Below are 8,908 nucleotides of genomic sequence, written 5' to 3' on the forward strand. Positions count from 1 at the left end.
TTTGTAGGCGACCTTGAGCATATATTTGATATAAAAGTAACTTTCCTTTGGGTCGATTACTCTTAGCATATATATACGTCTACTAATACAAAATACACTAAATCTACCTAAGGTGTTTCCCTTTGGACAGAATAGTTCAACTTAGTAGCACATTGTGTAGATAGACCTAGAAAATCCTAGGAACTTTAATCGAATAGATAATCACTTAATTAGTCTTAATAACTCAAAATTAGGCTTATTAATCGATTGCCACAATATGACAATTGATTAATTTTACTCAATCGATTACCACAATTGATTTGAAAGTCTACTATATGTGACTATATGATCAAATATAGAACTGGGTTGTCCGTCATGTGCTTCCTGATTTATTCTAGTGGTTGATGAAAAAAATTCTGTCGAACCGGACCGATCACATCTAAAGATAGTTAGTGAGACTAACTAAATTTATGATGATCAAATATAGAACTCATCTTAAGAAGTTAAAGCTTCCATTAAGTTCTTTGATTAAATTATTAATTAAATTCTTTTTAATTGATTTTAATGATATCATCGTGCATGAAACATTATTTAATGCAATTTAAAATCATTCTTTTAATACCATTTAATCAATTGTTTTAATACCATTTAAGTAACTGTTGCACACAAGATTAATTTAATCGATTGAAAATAAATTTAAATCGATTAAGAATTTATCAATTCGCAGGCAAGAAACCGAATTAGAATTGAAACAATGTTAATACTGTTTAACAAAGACAACATTCTTGATCGATCAAAACACATCTGATTAAAATAAATCTTAATCGATTGATGTTGTCGCAACTTAAGGCTAATAATCGATTAATTTTTTTAAAAATTAATTCAAATAATTTAATCGATTAATTGATCGATTAGAAATCGACCTTTTATTTGATCATGTAATTTTAATCGATTAACCAATCAATTGATATCAATTGAATGCATTACAGATGGTCCCGTTCGTTAATTTTAACTTGGTCATTGATTGACCGATTAAGCTGCGTTTTTTACAGGACTAAAAAAAACATTTGGTAATGCACTGCTTGGAAAAAAAAAATGTATTAGGAGTGATGGATTGAGTAAGTTGAGTTTAATAAATATTTGTTGATGTAAATATATGTTGGCTGATTTCGACGAAGTTTCAGTTAGGGTTTAATTACTTTTCCTCTCTTTGCAGACAAAAACTAAGAGAACTATAAAGACATCTGAAGTAAAGTTTGACTTGTCTTTTATATTATTTTTTATGGTTGTTTGGAAAAAAAAATTGATAAATGTCGATTGATCGGGTCTAAGAATGGAGACAATTGAGTTATCGATAATGTACTATTTTTATTAGTGGGTAGGAAAGTGATGTGAAGACTCATAGAAAATGAATTAAAATGATGGTCAAGGAAATTTCTGACAAAGTTACTCCGATGTACAAGTCAATTTTTTTATGAACACGAAAATAATGGTTGGAAATTAGGGTTTGAAAAATAAAATAAAATAATTATTTGACAAATTACATTTTGAAGTTTTTTTTTTCCGTTAAGAATCGAAGTATTTTGAAAGATGGTAAAAACCATTAGTGGGCATTTAAAAAACCATCCAATTAAATATAAAATTTGGTTTTATTTTCGAATATCAATAATTATGCTTTAAGTACCCTCAATGTGAACAAAGAAAATGGGTTGAGACCATATGTTGAAATTATGAGAAAAAAATGATAAATTATATTAATTAAATTAATTTTATAAATATACACACACATCATCTCATTTGTAGGGGTGTAATCGAGCCGAGCCGAGCCGAGCCGAGCCGAACTCTTGGATGTTTGAGCTTGGCTTGTTTATAATCGAGCCGAGCTCGAACTTTATTTAACGAATATATTCATGGCTCACGAGCTTATTCGAACTTTTATCGAGCCTAAACGAGCTTAATAAATATAAATTATAAATTTAAATATTCATTAAAAAACTAAATTATATATTTTTTAAAAATTATAATATTCTTGTTAAAATTTATAATTTTATTCTAATAAATAAATTTAATATATTTATCTATGTTTTTCATAAATAAAGTGTAAAATCTATGAATTCAATATTAAAATTATTATTTTTTTATTTAAAAGTTGATTCATGAGCTTAACGAACATGTTCACGAGCTAACGAGCCGAATATTGTGAAGCTTGAGCTTGATTTGTTTATCTTAACGAGCCTCATTAAACGAGCTCAAACGAACTTTTATCGAATTGAGCTTCGAATAGTTCACGAGCGGCTTGGCTCATTTACATCCCTACTCATTTGTACACAAAAATCCAGCGAACCTGAGATTTCCCCATTGGTCTCTTGTTCAAAATCAAGTTCTACACAAAAGTCAGAACCGCGTCGGCGGTTGTCGAATTTAACACAAGTTTAATTAAACTTTTATCTACCATCCCAATTCTTTAAAATTGCCGGTTAAAATGTTAATCAGTAAATAAGTTTTTTATTTATTCAAATCACTGGCCATAATTTTAGTGGGTAATTTTATCAAATTTCAATGGTAAAAATTTAAAAATAAAAATCCTCTTAAATCAAAATTTTGAATGTGCTTTTAGAAAAAATATAAAATAAATTTGACCAATAAATATTTTTAATTTGTTGACTAAAGTTAATTTTTAATTTACATCTAAAGTTAATTATTTAAAAACTAAAATTTATTTAGGAGTAAGTTTAAATTTTTTTATCAGCTAAGCTTATTGTAATTGAAAAAATTACAATGATAATTTCAATTTTTTATAATTCAGGTGTTTAAGATGGAAGTTTGATTCATTAATTCCGGAGATAGAATATCTTTTTTCTAATTTATCTATTAAAATATAATTTAAAATATAAATCTTTTAATTTTTTTATATTGATATCGTGGATATATTTATGAAGTTATCTAACTTGTGGATTGATTAACATGCTAACCTGAATTTCTTACCTTGATAAATAAATTAATCTTTTATACTCAGTTTCATCAGGTATTATCAATCTAAGATAAATTAGGTTTAGAAAGACCACCACGAACACCTTCCAATTTATTCTAGCCAGGAAGATTGTCCCAGGACTAATCCATTTGAATAACGCGCGGGATACCTAATTCCAGTTTAAAAAAAAAAATTTCATAAATTAGATTCGAGGAAATTATGTCTCTAGACAGAAGAAAGCATCTTCATTTTATTTTATGAAGAATGGTGGACGTAAAAAATCTCTGTTCCCCTTCGTGGAAAGTTCCCTGCGCAAGACTTGCACGTAACTTCGGGCAAAGTGACTCTATATACATATGTGGAGGATAGATCAACAATATGCCAATTACAGTTATAATCTCAAGCAAAGATTATAGTGTAATATTTAATGGAGGCCATGGAGGAAGGGAGGAGCAACGATATCATGGACCCGGAATTGTGGAAGGCAGCAACCTCCGGAGATGCAACATTCATTAAAAGAGTTATTCGAACAGACAAGATGCGCCTTGGCAAGGTTACCATCGATGGCAACTCGGCGCTGCACATCGCCGCAAAGCACGGCCGCATGGTGCTCGTCATGTGCATATGCGCAAAGCAGCCTTCCCTCCTCACGCTGCCCAACAAGAGCGGAGACACCCCCCTGCACTTGGCGTCGGCCGCTGGCCATCGCGGGATCGTGAAATTTTTCATTCACGAGCACAAGCAACTTAGGCAGCACCACCGGCCGTCATCTGGTGGTGTTGAGGAAGACGGGATGCCGATGGACAACGAAATCGGGAACACCGCCCGACATGCGGCAACCATCGGTGGCCATGTCTCTGTTGGGGAACGGCTTCCGTGTGCCGCTCCCGAGAGTGTGCCCCCTGGGATCCTCAAGGAGCACCATCGGCCGTCATCTGATGGTGTTGAGGAAGACGGGATGTCGATGGACAGCGAAATCGGGAACACCGACCTACATGCGGCAACCATCCGTGGCCATGTCTCTGTTGTGGAACGGCCTGAGATTCTGCCCCGTCGGATGATGCCCAAGAAGCCCCCGCGGCCACCATCTGATGGTGTTGAGAAAGACGGGATGCTGATGGACAACAAGATCGGGAACACCGCCCTACATGCGGCGATCATCGGTGGCCATATCTCTGTTGTGGAACGGCTTCTGTCGTCGGCTCCCAAACTGGTGACCATGACCAACCGATATTGCGTTTCTGCGCTCTATATGGCGGCCGAGAGGGATTTGCCAGATATTGTGGAGAAAATACTGGCAGTCTCCGACGAAGAAGTCTCGCACGAAGGGCCTCGTGGTCAGACGGCACTACACGCTGCTGTACTTAGAAGCCACAGTGAGTTAATTACTTCCTACCTCAAAATCAATTAAGATTGATTAGATATCGATTTCTGAGTTGTTTACTCTCGACAGAAATAACAAATATGATACTAGACAAGAATATTCCTTCGTGTCTGAGACATCAAGATGACTCCAAAAGCACTCCGCTTCACTTTGCAGCGGCCCAGGGAGATGTTGCCATGCTGCGGTTGCTTCTGGAACGAGATGCCACTGCAGGTTACATGAAGGACGATGGAGGTTTCGCTATCATCCACATCGCAGCAAGTGTAGGCGACCGGAACATGATCGAGGAGATATTGGTGCGTTGCCCTGATGCCTTGGAACAGAAGAACAACCAAGGACGCAACTTTGTTCATGTGGCCGCCGAGAAGAAGAATCTAAAGGTGGTGAAGTACGTTCTCAATTCTTCTCCCTCGGCCAAAGAGCTCCTCAATGAACAAGATCATGAAGGAAACACGCCTTTGCATCTTGCGGTTCTTGCAAAAGACCAGAAGATGATTCGAGTGTTGTTAAGCAGTCGAATCGCGGACTCTGCCCTCATGAACAGCTCAGGTTTCACACCGGTCGACCTTGCTTCCTCGAATTTCAGAACACGAGTCAGCCTTCGGATGGTAAGTGTTCATCATTTCATATGTAATTCACAAGGTAATATAATGGTTATCTTCCAGTTTCTATTTTAATTATGAGTTCCTTTTAAGCGTTCTCTTACTCTCTAAATATTCAGTTACAGGTTTCAGATTGCTTTGTCTGATATAACAACTATTTTCTTTGGTTTTGCAGTATAACATTATGACAGATTTAATCTCATACGGTTCGCGTTTCAGTCCGCAACGAGTCGATCACATAAGAAACCACATGCGGAGAAGTCAAGATGAAGAAATAGATCGGTATCGAGCATTGACCAACAATCTTGCTATCGTTGCTGTGCTCATCGCAACCGTCACCTTTGCAGCTGCATTCACCTTACCAGGAGGATACAGGAACGATTCTGGATCAGATGAAGGGATGGCCATTCTATCGAGCAGAGCTGCCTTCAAGGCATTCTTGATCTCACACCTTAGCCATGGCTAGCTCCATCACAGTAGCACTCGTACTGATATATTCTGGTTCTCTAGATCATGATGTCCGGTTGCAGTCCCTTATGACTGCAATGAAGTTAGTGTGGGTTGCAGTTGGCTCCCTCAGTGTGGCATTTGCTACCGGCGTGTACTCTGTCGTTGGGCCCGACTCTGAGTGGGTTGCAATTCTTGTGATCCTAATAGTTTGCAGTCCGCCATTGGTTGCCATTCTCGTTGCTTATCGGCATTCCTCGGGCTACTTAAAGATGAAGTTAGGTTCCTCGTTGGGTCAGAAGAGGGTTAACCGAGATCCTGCTACAGGTGGGAATTCTAAGTCAGTGGATTTGAGGATATTACAACGGGATCAATTTATTAGATCTCAGAACTTTGATCACATGAAATTTACAACACCCCACAACTCACATCGGCCGGCCCAAGCAGCTTCGGTATCATTTCCACCACCAACCCCTGCAATCTCAATTGAAGTACCCTCAATCTAATGACAACAATAGAAAATAATCTCTAATTGATTTCAATCAATTGGAGTCTATTGTATTTGGCATCACAATCCAGATCTCTAATTGATTTCAATCAATTGGAGTCTATTGTATTTGGCATCACAATCCAGATCGACATTAATCAAATAGTAAAAAATAATATTTTCAAGTCTATTATATTACTATATTTACGATTGTATACCATATTTAATCTTTTTATTATTATTTTAGACAACTTGTATAAATAAATCTATTGGTTTTAGTAATAATATGATCAAAAAATTTTATATTATTTATTTTCTTTATCTATTATTTTTTACATGATATCAGTGTCATGATCCTTCGTTTTTTCTCCATCTGCTTTCTCCATCTTCCTTAATTCCTGCCGCTCACAACCATAGCAACTTTGTTTAGCTCTTCTTCATATCCTTCTCTATCTCCAGCAAATAGCCCTCTACCTTCTAGATTTCTTCCAAAGTCTCCTTGTCGTTCTTTGCCGATTTCGACGTCGACATCCTTTACTGCTAATTTTGGCACCGACATCTCTTGCTGTCGATTTCGACGCCAACGTTCTTTGCTGCCAATTTCGGTGTCGACGTTCTTTGCTGCCGATTTTGACGCCGACGTTTTTTGCTGTCGATTTTGGCACCGACGTACTTTGCTGCCAATTTCAGCGCCGACGTCCTTTGCTACCGATTTTGACGCTAACATCCTTTGCTGTCATTTTCGGCACCGACAATCCGGGGGTTCCATCACTGCTACTTTTCATCCTTTTCGATGTCAGATACTCAACGACATCAAGGTGGTCAAAAGTAAAGTTTAGACCGATGTCAAATTTATCACATCATTGTTCATACTGGTATTCATTGTTCTAGAAGATTTGATTGGTCTTATAGTCGGAGAAAATATCAAATTTGTCTCAGAATTGGACATATTGGTATTTAATGTCCTAAAAGATTTGACTCAAATTTTGCTAGTGGTCCTGCAGCATTGAGACAACCAACTATTTCACAAGGAGAGCATGCATCTTCAAATCAACCACCACCTTCTTGGCATTCTACATCCCTGTCATATCATTCTGGAGCATTCTCACATTCTATCTCTCCTAGTATAGTTTCATCGACTCTTGAGAATCCAGAATGACATTCAGATTCTGGAGCAACTCATCATGTTGCACCAGAGTATAATATTCTCATAGAAGCTTCGCCTTAGGATGGACCCGACATGGTACAAATAGGTAATGACTCAGGTTTGCAAATTACTCATATTGGAAACACATCTTTTTACTCATGTGGTCAAACTTTTCATATGCGCAACACTCTTCATGTTCCTTCTATCACCAAAAATTTACTTTCTGTGAGTCAATTTGCTCTTAATAATAATGTGTTCTTTGAATTTCATCTTCATCATTATCTTGTGAAGGATCTCACAACAGGAAATATTCTACTCCGAGGAAATATTAAAGACCGTCTTTATCATCTTCAGCCCACCTATACTAATGCGTTTGTTGGAGAACGCACTGATAAATTCTCTTGGCACACACGTCTTCGTCATCCGTCTCTACATGTTGTTCAGAATATCATTAACCAGCATGGTTTGCCAATTTCTTTAGTCTCCTCTTCTCATTTATGTGAAGCTTGCATGAAAGCAAAATCTCATAAATTAACTTTTGTGTCTTCTTCTCGCACTTCTAATTTTCCTTTAGAAATTATTCTCTCTGATGTGTGGGGTCCTGCTCCTATTCTATCTAATCAATGCTTTCTTTATTATGTTATTTTTATTAACAATTTCAGCAAGTTTAGTTAGATTTTTCCTATGAAAAGAAAGTCTAATCTCTTTGATATTTTTTGCCCTTTTAAAAACAAGTTGAGCGCTATTTTGATCGTAAAATCCTCTCCCTTCATTCTGATTGGGGTGGAGAGTATCAAGTGCTTCATCGTCATCTTACTTCCTCTGGCATCATCCATCGAGTCTCTTGTCCCCATACTCCTGAACAAAATGGATTCGCCGAAATAAAACATCGTCATGTTGTTGAAACTGCCTTAGCTCTTTTTAATCATGTCTCGGTTCCACTTAAATTTTGGGATGATGCTGTCCAAACCGCAGTATACCTTATCAATCGTTTACCCACTCCACTGCTTCAAAATAAGTGTCCCTTGGAAAGACTTTATAATTGTCTTCCAGATTACTCCCTCTTTCGTATCTTTGCACTACAAGAAAAATCCTCATAGACATCGGTGGAACAATAGCGGTTTTAAGCAAATTTCGATGTCTTTGAATATTTTACATCGATTTTTTCAAAAACCAGTGTCTATGGGAGCATATTTTCGCTCATAGATATCGAATTTTTTAGCCGATGTCTATGAGCGTCATTTTTTCGTTAATAGACATCGATTTTAACAGCGATTTTTAAAACCCGGTGTCTATGATAGTTTCCTTGTTCTATTTATGAAATCGGATAGTAAAAAACCGTTGTTAAAAGTGGTGTTAATGAACCAAAATAAAATAATTTAATTTTCCCACCAATACTTAGCCAAAATTTGCAACACTTCACTCTTCCCTCCAAACCTAAATCTATATCGCGCCGTCCACCGTATATCGTCGCGACGCCACCACCACTTTCCTCTTCGCTGCTGGAATATTTTAACAAAATGTCTTTCTTTGGATTTGTTCGCGACCTTTCTCTCTGCGCTTCTCACAGTTCTCATGGGAGTGGGAGAGGCGGGTGACACTAGATGCAACCCAAGCTCCCAGATCCGGCTACTGGCACTAACCCTAGCAGCATTCCCCCTCTCAATGCCTCCTAGGGCTCCCAGATCTGCGCTTCTCACAGTTCTCTTGGTCAGAATCACTAAGTTTATGGTAATTGAAAGCTCTCGCTTTTATTTTTCTTTTTTTTTTCCTTGTAGTTCAAGATTCTGAGTTGGGATCTTACGTTCTGAACTCAACTCATGCTATTAGTATTTTCAGGATAGTTTGTTCATGCTTTTGCTACTGTTATATATTTAAGCGATTTTATGTA

General features: G+C 37.1%; 1 pseudogene; it reads left to right on the forward strand.

The window, feature by feature from the left end:
• Positions 1-3,334: 3,334 nt before the first annotated feature.
• LOC121996468 lies at positions 3,335-6,071 on the forward strand (annotated as a pseudogene).
• Positions 6,072-8,908: the final 2,837 nt, after the last annotated feature.

The sequence above is a fragment of the Zingiber officinale genome, chromosome 6A, assembly GCF_018446385.1.
Source record: "Zingiber officinale cultivar Zhangliang chromosome 6A, Zo_v1.1, whole genome shotgun sequence".
NCBI lineage: Eukaryota > Viridiplantae > Streptophyta > Magnoliopsida > Zingiberales > Zingiberaceae > Zingiber > Zingiber officinale.